The following is a 12,802-nucleotide window of genomic DNA, read 5'->3' on the forward strand; positions in this document are numbered from 1 at the left end:
CAGGTGTGTGAAGGACTGGATGTCATCGCACTTCACTGTGTGAAGCTTCACGTGCACGAGGAAGGGTGGGTCTCTGGCTGGCAGATGCCTGTGATGTGCACACCTTCTCCTGAAGGTTAACTGGCACGTGGGAGAAGATGTGTGTTTGCACTGGGACATTTCTCAGGTGGCCAACAGGAGCGTGGTGTGGGCATCTTACCCCATCCTGGCTCGAGGGGAGAGAGGGAGTTTTAGCCCCCAAAAGGAACGTGTTCTCTTGAGACCCATGCTGAGGCAGGGGGAGGAGTGTCAGGGAGAAGCCAGCAGTGTTTATGTAGAGACACAAATGGTGTCATTCATCCCTGGGTGGACCAGAGTGTGATGCTGTGAATGCTGGTGGCATGGGACAGCCCTCTTTGGACAGGGACTCCTAGCTTTTGGCAGCACTGCCTGTGCTGTGTGCTCCCAGTGAAGGAGCTGAGGCTCTGTCCTGGGAGGCCCCTACAATCTGGGCTTTGGCCCTGTGAGGGTGTAGCTGCCCAGCCAGGCATGCTTTTCAAAACCATTAATCTGCACATTTTCCTTTTAAAAGGGACTGTGCCAGTCAAAAAGACAGAGATGGCTGAAACATTTTTACTGGAAGAGCATCCTTTTATTCTTCAAAATGTTTCACAGTAGCATTTCCCACTTCACCGATGTTTTCTGATGGGAACAAGACTGGAATACATTAGTTGGGGAGTGCTGAAATATGTAATCAGGGCTGGTATGTATATGTAATGTTCTAAATGACAAGAATTGAAATAAAATGCTGTATTAAAGCAAAAGAGTTGCAGCATTGTAAGATGTGATATAGCAGTTCCAAATCAATATGCCTTTTTTTTCTAATGTGGGAAATTTCAATTTTTTTTTTGTCTTGTCAGAAGAGTGCTTTTTTTAATGCCAGAATGTTGCTTAGAACTGTAATTCATGCTCTTCAGCTCTGCCCTTTCCCTGGCATTTAGCATCGTTAATTGTAACAAAGGGAAGTAATTAACCCTCTTCACTTGAACACTGGGAACAAAGGAATGGCCATAAACTGGATCATAGCTAAGCCTGACCAAATGAGTGTTTTCATCTTGGCTAGGGCTAAAGGCTGGGAGGGGTGATGCAGTCTCTTTGCTGTGAGCTAGTTAACGCTCAGGAACGAAATGGCACCAGCGATCGGGACAGAGCAGGTCACCTCTCAGATAAAGACTGATGGAAAACTCAACTGAGCAGGGCTTGAATTCCGTAAGTAGCCCTGAGAGCCGGGCGCCCCAGAGCCATAGGTTGCTTGTAATAGCAGAGAAGATCTCATTACCCACGCTGTCTCGTGTGCACATTCTCTCTCTCCCCCAGATATAGATGTACCGTAACACACACTCTTGTCTGTCTCCTTCAATTAGGAGAAGGTCATAATGGCTTGCTTACTATATTTAGAATATTTAAGTCAGTGGATGTAAATATACAGCATGGCAGAAAGGTAATGATTTCAGAAAGGCCTGATTTATGAATGAACTCATCAACCCAAGAAGTGCCTATATTTTAGAAACTACACTATTGTTAGCCATTTTTTTTTCCTGGATGCAATTCTAATAGCAGCTTGGATATATCCACCAGGACAATGCTTTACTCACCTGTTTCCTTTTTGAATATAATATATCCACAGTGTGATATAAAGTATATTTGAAAATAAATGGATTTGGAAGTCAATTTGAAGCATAATTTTTCTTTGGCTATCATTTAGACAATAGTTTTAAATTATATACTTTCAAATTTTTACTTATGAAAGGTGACATTCTCTTGTGCCCAGCACATGATGTTAGTTCTCCATCCAAATTCATGTACTTCTCTGACAATTTGGCAACGTTTTTAAGAGCTTGCTGAGACCTTAGGAAGAGTAAAAGAAGTGGTGGGGGTTGCTTTTTTTTTTTTTTTTTTGACACATTGATTTCAGGTCTTGCTGATAATATTTGCTAATATGCTTTAACAAAGAATTGCAGCCTTTATTGAGGGGCATGTGGAACATCTGCAAACTTAAACATCACGCCATTAACTCATCTTTCCCAACTGGTTATAATGGACCTTTACCGAAATTGATAGCACCACCTATTGGTGCTGTTAGAATACTTCAGGTCATCACGGTATTTTGCATAATTTAAAAAAAAAACCCAAGAAAAAATTTGAAATGCATAATCTCTGCTCTTTTATTATTTTACTATTGAAGCAGGCAACTGTGCAAGTCATTTCATTCAGTTATTCAGATAATCAGGGAATGTTACTTAGAAATGTTATTCAGTGAACTTTGAAGAATGTTTCTGGCAACTTTGTTGGAAGACAGAGTATGCGTTTTTGCAAGACCCACTCATTGTGTGGCACATAAATAGATGGTCTGGAGGGTACGATGGTAGTGAGTCAACAGCAAAAGCATTGTGAAAATATACGGAATTTAAATGGTCCATGGGAATCTTTCCTTGCAAAAAGTACTTTGAAAATCTACACTCTTGCACAGTGTGTGATTGAGTTGATCCAAACCTGGCCATGTTGTGCAGCAGTGCAAGCTCCAGGCCTGCCAGGGGCTGTGTGTTACAGGTGCTTGGGTTTGTGTGGGTCGTGCTGAAATCAATTGCTCTCGTTGTAGGTGCAAATCACATTGCAAGACCAGGGCACTGGATGTCAGATTTATAGGCCTATTTCTTTCAACCTCATTTTTGTATCCTTTCTCTGCTAGCCTCCAGCAGAACTATTTTACTTGTTTCCCAAACCCCCTTTTCTTGCACAGCACGAAAAATCTGGTAAAAATAACTCCTGGCAGTTCAACAATTTTTAACCTAAATCTCACATAGCACATGTGAATTTAACTCTTTGCTGTCTTCTGCTGTACTCAGGATGCCACCGCCAAAGTCTGGGAGTGAAAGTAGAGAAATATAGGTACTTATATTTCATATAGGGTACTTGCAGAACTGTGCCTCTAGGCAAGATACTTCGGGGAAGAATGGATCTATGCCTGAAATGGATCTTAAGGCCAAATCTTGGCTTAACATAGGTGTTTGTTATCTCACAAGACCTACCCCTAATTCTGCTTCTATCAGGCTCAGCCAGGGGTGGAGGGTGACGAGTGAGTTGGTGCAGGGACTGCCTGTGCCCAAGATCTAGAGGAAGCCTTTGTCTTCTCTGCCCCTAACTGTGGCCTTGTCATGCGTGTTTTAAGATCTAATTCATTGCTCTTTATCTATTGTTTTCTCTGGCATAGAATTCCTTTTGGGTACTCTTCTCCAGTGTAGCTGATGAGCAGCTTTTTGTGTGTGTTGTTTATTCATCATAAGGCCTCCCCAGAACACTGATTTTTATCAAGTAGTACCTCAAGCTAATAAAAAATTAGTGAGACAATCTTGTTGGGAACTGAGCAAAACTTGTTGCGTTTTGCTTGGCAAAATTGCCAGACCTGTGTCATCTGACAGACCTTTAAATAATCCATGCTTGTCATTCATTTGAGATTTTTTTCCATACTAAGCCCAAAATCCATCCAGGATTGCTCTGGGTTAATATTTTAATTTCTCTCCTGTCTCTCTCTAGTAATAAAATATCTAAATGAATGGATGCTGCTTTTCTTCAGCATGTTGGGTATAGCGTAGTTCTCTACAACCTCCATGCACACTCTACGAGCATGAATTAACTTCTAGGCCCACTGCTTCTGGAACCCGTGACACTGAGTCACCCTGGCAAAGGCATCCTGTTTCAGAAGAGGTTTTGTTTTTTTCTCAAGTCTCTGCAAAATAACAAGCATATCCAAAGAAAAGCTAAGTGAAAACATGGCCATCCAAACCCCAAGATGCTTAAACTGGAGAAGAATATTGGTTTTCTGTGTTTTTCTGTTCTTCTCATATTTTGTTTTTCAGGAGTCTGGTCTAGTACGAGATTATTTTTGAACGGAGGTTATAATGTTTCAGCCCAACTGGCTTTGTTTAAGAGAGAGTGGCAGGATGCCCCCACTGTTTTCTTCCCTTTATGTTTTGGTGTAGGTGGTTGTATTATTATTATTATTATTATTATGTTTTGCAAGTCTGTCATGTGAAAGACTGGATCATGACGATATCCTGCCATCCACTGTCCAGCAACTCACTCAAATTCCTGAAGAAAAATATTTTATTTTCTCACCTAGTTCTGGAAATGTTCATGAAAACAAATAACAAATGCAAATGGTGTGGGGACCGTGGTATTAGAAATTGAAATGCCCATTGTGTATTTTGTACAAATATATTCATTATGCTAGAAATGCATGATGACTGAGAGGTGGTCCCTGTTGGTCCATGGTGGCTACAGTTGATGGGTACAGATTATTAAATTTTATTTTAATAGCAGGTAGTGACAAAATGGCTCAGTGCCTAACAATGCATCCCAGTATCTGCTATACAAACACATGCAAATGTATTTCTGTAACAGTCAATAAAATCCTATTGCTTCTCTTAGGTTGCAGAAGAAGATGATACATGAGTCCACAGGCACCTAAAGGTATAAAAAGTTAGGAGAATTGAGCAAATTTTTTAATGAGTGATCCCAAGTGTGCATCCCCACAAATTCAAGGTGGTCAGCACATGCCAGGTCTGTAGACCAGGCAGGTTAAATGGGTGAATGCAAAGACTCGCTGCCTGTGTTGCATCTGGGGTTTGCCATTGGCTGCAAAGGCAGTTCTAACTGTGCCAAGCCCAGAGCCTGGGCAGACTATTCCTGTGGCCATCAGCACTGCTTATGGGGCTGTTTCTGGGCCAAACCCTGCCAGCATGACCTGCGGTCTGCCCTAGTGCCTCTAGATCCCCCAGTCCCTCAGCACATCTGGCCACAGGTGCTGCTTACCAGCCTGAACAAGGAAGGGAATGGTTGCCAAAAATGCTTGCTAAGGGTAGCCCGTATTCTCAAATGCCATAAGCCATAGGCTGCTTGCAATCAGTGGCAAATCTGTCACTGGTTTTAGGTAATGGAAAACAGAAGACGGTACTTGTGAAGGGTGCTGGATCAAGGAGCAAGAGCCCTGCAAACCCACCCTGGGATGTGTGGCCCAGTCAGCGCATGGGGCAGGAGCTGTGCTGCTCACCAGCTTGGCCAAGGGAGCTGGTGGGGGTGGAATGGAGGCTTTTGTTGTCTCTAAATCTTTCTGCAGCCTCACTTTTCAAAGCCAGCAAAAGAGAAGTGAAGGGCTTGTGGGGAGAGAGAGGATTTGCAAGGTATGGAAACACTGTTTTGATGATTTGACAATAAATGTTCTTCAATTACAGCTTCTCCCACTCCTCTGACCTTCTGGCCCCAGTGCTCATTATGAAGAAGGTCTGCGCTGCTCTGAGTTTGAAGGACTGAGTCTGACTCAGTTTTTGTGCTCCGGCAAACTCCCACTGCCTTCAGGACAAGCTTGATTTAATATAAGGACTAAAATCCTTGGGGTTTGGCCTTAAGAGAGTAGTAAATGCAATCAGCTTCTCTGGTCTGACAGAATGAATAAAGAGAGGCTCCAGAGAACTCGGCATCAGCAGAGATGGCAGAGATTATGAGGGAAGCTCTGGATCATATTAATGGTTCCCTATTCATGGTAACCACTAGTGAAAGACCTGTGAGCATCACCCTGGACAGCACAGTGAAGGGCTCCCTTCCATGTCTTGCAGTGGTTAAAAGTCAAATGAATGGTATCAGTCGGGAGAGAAAAATAACAGTGAGACTATTAAAATGACATTGTTGTAAAAAACCTTTCTTTTTCTGCAGTCTCATTCTCTGACTCAAAAAGGAAATAGCAGGAATAGCAGAGCTTATACTGCGATGATGGAAATTTGTGGAGATGTGAAAAGATTTCTGGACGAAGAGAGACTGAAAAGATTGGTACTATTCAATTTAGATGAAGATAAACAAGAAGAGACATGACAGAGGTACAGCGGGTAACAGATGCTATTGAACAGGTAAATCCAGAACCACTTCGCCTCTTCTCATGATACCTGAATAAAACAATTGATTAAATGGATAAGATGCACATTTCGGCCAAAAAAGGGAGATATCTGAACCCATCTTAAAAGACTTACTGCAATCAGCTGCAGTCCAAGCCAAGTAGCTGGTGAATCTTGAAAAACATTTACAGCATTTACAGTCTTCCCTGAGTTACCTTAGGTATCGTGTACATGGCTTTAAGGGGGAGCCACGCTCTCATGTTTTAGGGTCTAAGAAAAAGAATAATCCAGGGGCTCTAGGAAACGATCTCTCCTATGTACATTAATTCTGTTTGCCTGCCTTGGAATTCTTGCATTGGCTCTAAAAAACCTGAAGCTTTTGTAGGGGACCCTCTACGCATTAGACAGACCATTATTTTGAACTGGTGCGGCAACTATCTTTACAGAAATTTGGTTTATGAAATAAATGATTCAGCTTTTACAATACATACAATGTCTAGGTTTGACTCAGAGAAGTACCAACAGAGTGTTGAATTATTCCTGGATAGCAGAGATCAGCTGTGCTCTTCCAGCTCTATACCAGCCCTGGCCATACTTCACTGCTGCCTACTTTTGTTCCCTAGCATTTTTCAGGAGAATAGCAAACCTCTGAAAGTTGGATCTGCCTTGGGATTTGCACAAACAAATACAAACAACAGGTGTCTGGAGGAACAGAAACCCACTAACCCTTTTGGTCTGAGTACCTTGTGTCTCAGGAATTTATATGACGTGGCACTGCCCCTTGGGTGAACTGTTCACACATTCAGTTTTGTAATCACTATAGGTTAAGAGAATTAGGAGTAATGCTGCTCAGCTAGTGAACAGTAACTTGTTTAGGCACAGATATTCAGTCTCCATACTGTCTCTTTACACCCACATTCTGTCTTAGCAGGGCTTTCCATGTGAGTAAAACTTAAACTTAAGTAAAGGTGTGAGCAGAAATTTCTTAAGAATTTTCTTCTTATTCTCTTTCACTACATTAGTCCTCATCCACGCAGACTCTTTCATCCAGTATGAAATAAGACAAACCCACAGACCTGATTTTGATCACCTGGGCATTATTGGAGAGAATAGCAAACACAGCTGGAGAAGTTTTAGTTAAGATGATCAGTCTTTGAGGGATAAGTCTTTGAAAAAGAACAAAAAAGTGAAGAAACAGCTGATTATATATATAGCTCTGAAAGCTGTGTGAAGAAACCATGAATGAGTGGTCACTTGCTTCTTTGCCTTTTGCAGGAAGGAGTCAGGATTACCTGCTAAATGCATTTCAGATGCAACTACTCAGGTCTGGGGTAATTTAAGGGTAAGGATCTTAAACACCCTTTTTATTTTTTTTTTTTCTGATTCCTTCTCTCTTCATAGTACCTCTCCATGAAGTTATTATTTATGACTTGCACAAGGACGTGGTGAGCAGAGGGTTAGTGCTTTACTGCCTGAACTGTGGTAAGTACCAAAGTTTATCTTTTCACTTCTCTTTAGTTGAGCACTATCTCCTGGGAGACACATTGCATATTATGTGGTTCTATGGTAAATGTTAGTTTTCAAGCTACATGTGTAGAAGAGAGTGCCAGAGAATGAATTCCTCAAAGAAGTTATCAATATTAAGAGAGATTTGTCAGAATTTACTGAAAATAGAACCTATTTTCACCCAGTGAAAAAAAAAAATGGGGCAATTTTATTAAAGTTGTGTTGGTGGTGATTCAACTCTTTGTTTCTATGATGAGAAGCAGGATTGGCAGTCTCTCTGTGCTGGTAGGTGTGCTAGGGCTGTGGGTGAGCTGGCAGTGGTCTGGCAGAGCTCTGTGGAGTGGGGGGGTTTTGGCATCACTGCGGTTCACAGGCTTGGCTTTCCCATGGCCTTTTGTTTAACAGATGACAGGTTTGCCCTTTACGTACCCCAGCTCTAGATTCCCGAGTGAAAAACAAAATCCACAGCAAACTCTGAAGTTTTTCAAGTGAACCTTCCCTCGTTTCTGCAGAAGGCTCCCTATGTGAAAATGTCACTGCTTTGTGTGCTGCAGCTGAAGGGTCTTTAGGGCTGCACTGGGTTTCTCAGGACTGTCTGATTGAATTTGACTGGAGTGATGCTCCAGACAATTTTCTGAAAAAGCTCAAAACCAATTCAGTTGTTTTTCTTAAGCATTTGTTGCTTTCATTTGGGCCCATGCTCTCAGCAGGCTTGCAGAGAAAGACCAGATTTGGAACCAGCTTGGTGCTGGCTTTTTCGCAAGCTGGTGTTGCAATTGGAGCAGGGACCTCCCGAAAACTGGGTCCTACAATTCACAGTATTTATTGCTGGGGCTCTCTCTATCTGTAGTGAACTGGGAATGTGAGGACAGAAATAGTGGTGATCAATACAGTTTGGGCTTTTATGTATAAGGATGTTATGTTAGAGTGGCAATAGGATTGGTGGGTGTCAGGCTTAGGCCACACCTGCAACACTGCATGAAATCCTGGGAACAGCATCGTTATGAAAATATTGACAAACTGCTGAGAAAGTGAGAGGAGCAACGAAGCAATCAGAGCAGAAGGGACCAAATGATGAGAAAGGATTAAAAAAAAGCTAAGTGCCATATCTATGATTTTGCTAGAGCATGATTGATGTGAAACACAGATAAGTTTGAAAGGAGCCTGAATTAAAAAAAAAAAAGAGTGAGAGAACAGTTAGGATGGTACAAGAAGGTATAACTAAGAATGATGGGGTGAAATTAAGCAAGAGAAAATTTAAGGTGAATCTTAGGAAAAAAATCATTACTGAAATATATTAGGCTGCTGAGCGATTGTCCATGGGGAGCAGTGCAAACTGCTGCCTGTATATTGTTTAGCCTGGGTAAAATGTTGTCAGGCATGCAGCCAAGGAAGCTGCAGGAGCAGGAAACTGAAGCATACACACTTTTATCAGTGCTTTTACTGTTTTGTGTGTATCATTTACAGGCATAATTTGGTTAAAACTGTTGCAGCAAAGCATCTTTGACCACGCATCCCTGCTGAAATGGGTGAAAGCAGGATGCATAAATACCTAATGTAGACTTTGACCTGAAGGGCTCGATACCCGTTATGGGTGAGGATGACAACAGCAGTGTGTCTTGTCCCTGAATGCTGGTGTATCACCACAAGCATCCCTGAGCAGTGGGAGCCCTGGCAGGATGCAGGGCATGCTCTGCTGTGTTGTGCTGTGGCAGTGGCACCCATCCAGCCATCTCCACGGCTCAGCTGGCTGGGCAGCCTGGACCACTGGGGTTGGCCACGTGCCAGCCTCTTCAGCCCACAGGTGCAGTGCCTGGAGATACATTTCATTGGCTTTGGACACAGAAGAGTTTTGCAGGAAACAGCCACTGCTTTAATTCAACCAGGCAGAAGGAAAGCCTTCCTCCTCAGGTGGTGTCCCTGTCTGTGAAAACTCAGTGTCCATTTGTGCTTACCTGGCATGTGGGATCCTGTCTCCCTAAAACCTTCCCTGAGAGAGGGGCTGAGGGTGGCATCTTGTCCTTCATGAGAGTTCCTAATTGAAGGAGGGCTTTCAGTGCAGGAACTTTGCACTTCCTGCTAAGAAACTCCTCAGGCTTGTGGAAAACTTGAATTTCTTGGGTTGAAGAGCAGCAAGAATAAACCCAAATAGTCCATGGGCTAGCCCCTGCTGGGAGCAGTGAAACCTGAGTTTCATTCCCTGCTTTGGTGGTATCTTTGAGAAGTAAGGGTACTGTTTGCACTTTGTGCATGACTTGCATTTTCTGGGTCTGCTGTGACTTTGGGCTGCAAACAGAGGAAAAACTTGTTTGTGAATCCCAAAAAACAATGGGGAGGAACAGGCTGTAGGTTTGTCAAAATTGTCAGGACTTGTCTGGAAACAGACTCTTTAGGGACATGTCCAAAATCGGTGTTGAAAAATGGAAGATATCTGTAGATTTTGGGTGGCTTTGGAGATAGCTGACAGCTTGATGGCAATATGAGCACTTCAGCTTTCATAAAGGTGAGATAAGCAAGTACTCAAGCAACAACACAAAGCCACCAGGGTCTGGGTGGCCAGAAGTCCTGCTGGTGATGAGATGACATATTTCTTTATCATGTGGGGCTTCTGCAGCACTTGCTTGGCATTTGTGAGGGAAAAAAAGAAAAAATAAGCCTTGAAGGAAGCAAACCCAACCATTTACCTTTCTTTGTTCCACAATGTTACTTTCTGTTTTCAGAGTTCTGGCTCTGTTTTATAACAATTTGAAATAGTTTTGAGGTATTTTTTTCATGTATTGCTGCCCTTTGCCTTTTATTCTGTATATTCACTACTCCCTATCTAAAGAAGTTCTGACTAAATTCCTTGAGGGTCTGACCCTTCCCTTAGCTTTAGTTTATGCTCCCTTGTTCTTGTGTTTGACATAAGCTCAAACAGCCTTGTAAAATCTCATTTCTCTTCCCTTCAGGATTGTGTATTCTTGTATGAAATATTTTCCCCACCCTCCTCTATCCTGCCTCTTCCTAGAAAAGTGCTTCTATTTCGGTAACTGTTTTGTTAATTGCTAGAGTTCTGGATTCTTCTGTCACTTGATCCGTTACTGTCTCCATTAGATGTTGTTCTACACTGAGTTTTAGTTATAAAATAAGCTTCACTTTTTCTGTTGTTTGTTTGTTTTTTTATCCAGCACTCCATCTTATTTCCTGTACATTCTCCTAATTTTTCTCTTCAACAGTTCAGTGTTGGGCTTAGCAAGCTGTAGGCTGATTGCATCACATTTTCTTTTCAGAAAGGTGTATTCTGGTCTAGGTTTGTTGCTGCTCACCATGGAAGATGTAGCATGCTTAATTCAAAATTATCTTCAACAAAATCCTGACTTACAAAAAACCAAACACGGAAATGGGAAACTAACTTTTGTAAAATCTATTTGGCTCTATGTTTTTATTTGTCATTAACTATAAATTTGAGCCCACACATTAAACTAGTACTGCAAACTGCCCTACTGTCTATAATATAATACAAATTACAGTAAAGACCTGTTTTAAAAATAAACAGTGCTAAGCAGAACACGGTTGAATCCAGATGAACACACTGCTGCAGATAGCTTAAAATGAAGAGGAATTTGGCAAGAAGAAAGCTGATTAAGAAGGGAATGAAAATTCACAGTGAAATGTGTTTGCTAGTCATACAGGGGAGCTGAAGGCTTCTGCAACATGTCTCAAACAGCTCATGCTGCTTTTTAGAACATAATTTTCCAGTTTCTTTTCCCTGGAGTGTGCCATTAGCTTTGGTCTTCCATTAACTTCCTTGGTAACTTCTTAAAAGAACTCTCCAGAGATGAACATGTCTCTGGAGGACCAAATACCAGCTTGAAGAAATTGAACAAATGAGTGATTTTAGTGTGAAGCAATTTTGCTGTTTGTCTTTTTTATTTTAACTTCAATCAGAGAATAGAAAATCTGCTGTCTTATGTTTTCTGAAATATGGAACAGATATCAATCTCAAAACCTCATGATTAGTTTACATGCTGCACTGACCAAGAATTGAAAGAAACCAATTATAAACTCTATCAGCCTTAGTATTTGTGATGGATGTTGTTTCTAAAATGGGATCGTCTGCAATTCTGAGTGTGAACTTTATATGCTTCCTAGCCTTTGAGCTGTCTACAGAATTTTCTCAAAATTAAATGCAAAATTCAACACAGACTTTTTTTCCAGACATGGATATCTCCAGGAATAAACTTTACAAATAATGTAGCCCGCATCTTAAATTATTCTTTTTCTTTATCCAAAGGAAGTACAACTAGAGACAGAGCAAAACCACTTCATCTCTTCAAGTAATATTTTCCAAGTATTGTACAGCATTTTCTAGCAAATATTGTCAATTTACAGAGTCCTACAATATTTAGTAAAGAGTTAAAAAAAATTATCTTCTGAAATATATCACAGTATTTTGTATCTTGAGCAAAGTTATGAGTTCCAGGGTTCCTGTTGGCACAGCTCAAACATAGCTTTCTGAAACAATAATGATGCTTTAGTGTGATTTGGCTTCAGGACAGCTTTGCCTGAGCCAGCTCTGTGGCAGTTCCCTTAGCGCTTTCCTGGGCTCATTGCTACAAAGGCACGCGCTCTGTTTTAGGAGCAAAGCACTGCATGTCTGGTGCCTGTGGTTGGCACAGTGAGCCTTGGTTCTCCAGCTAACTGGTGGGAGCAGGTTTGGTTTATTGCTCGAGGCGAGGTCTTTGCCTGTGGCATTCCACACGGAGCCTGCTCTGGTGCGATACCTACCCCAGGGTCTTCACAGAGCCAGCCCCCACTGCGCCCCTGCCCCAAGCCACGCTCCTGCTTCCCTGCAGCAAATAACCCCGGTGCTTCCATGCAGCCAGTGCAGCACCATGGCTGTTTGGTGGGTGCTGAGGTGCTCCTGCCCACCTCCTGCTCCACCAGTGGCCACTGTCCAGAATTTGATGTCTCACTCCAAAATACAGACACACACACATATACATACAGATATATACATATATGCACACATACATGTATTTTTTTTAATCTTCTTAATGAGATAGACGCTCCAGGATGTGTGTCCTGGTCTATTCAGGAGTCATTTTTAATCTTCTTAATGAGATAGACACTCCAGGATGTGTGTCCTGGTCTATTCAGGAGTCTTCAGGACCTGTAGGCACAGAGGTGGTGTGTGTCAGGCTCGGATCAGGACTCAGCTAAGGAAACTTCCCAGCAGTGGCACCAGCTTTAGGCAACGTCCTGGGAGATCGCAGCCAAGTCCCCTTGCTCTCTCCAGATCCCAAGTTTATAACAAATGAAGCCAGATGGCCAGATATTGTGAAAGCTGTTTTGCTTCCTGACTTTAGTTTTTATGGTATGCTGTCATGACT

This window comes from Corvus brachyrhynchos, unplaced genomic scaffold (assembly GCF_000691975.1).
Source record: "Corvus brachyrhynchos isolate BGI_N302 unplaced genomic scaffold, ASM69197v1 scaffold255, whole genome shotgun sequence".
Taxonomy (NCBI): domain Eukaryota; kingdom Metazoa; phylum Chordata; class Aves; order Passeriformes; family Corvidae; genus Corvus; species Corvus brachyrhynchos.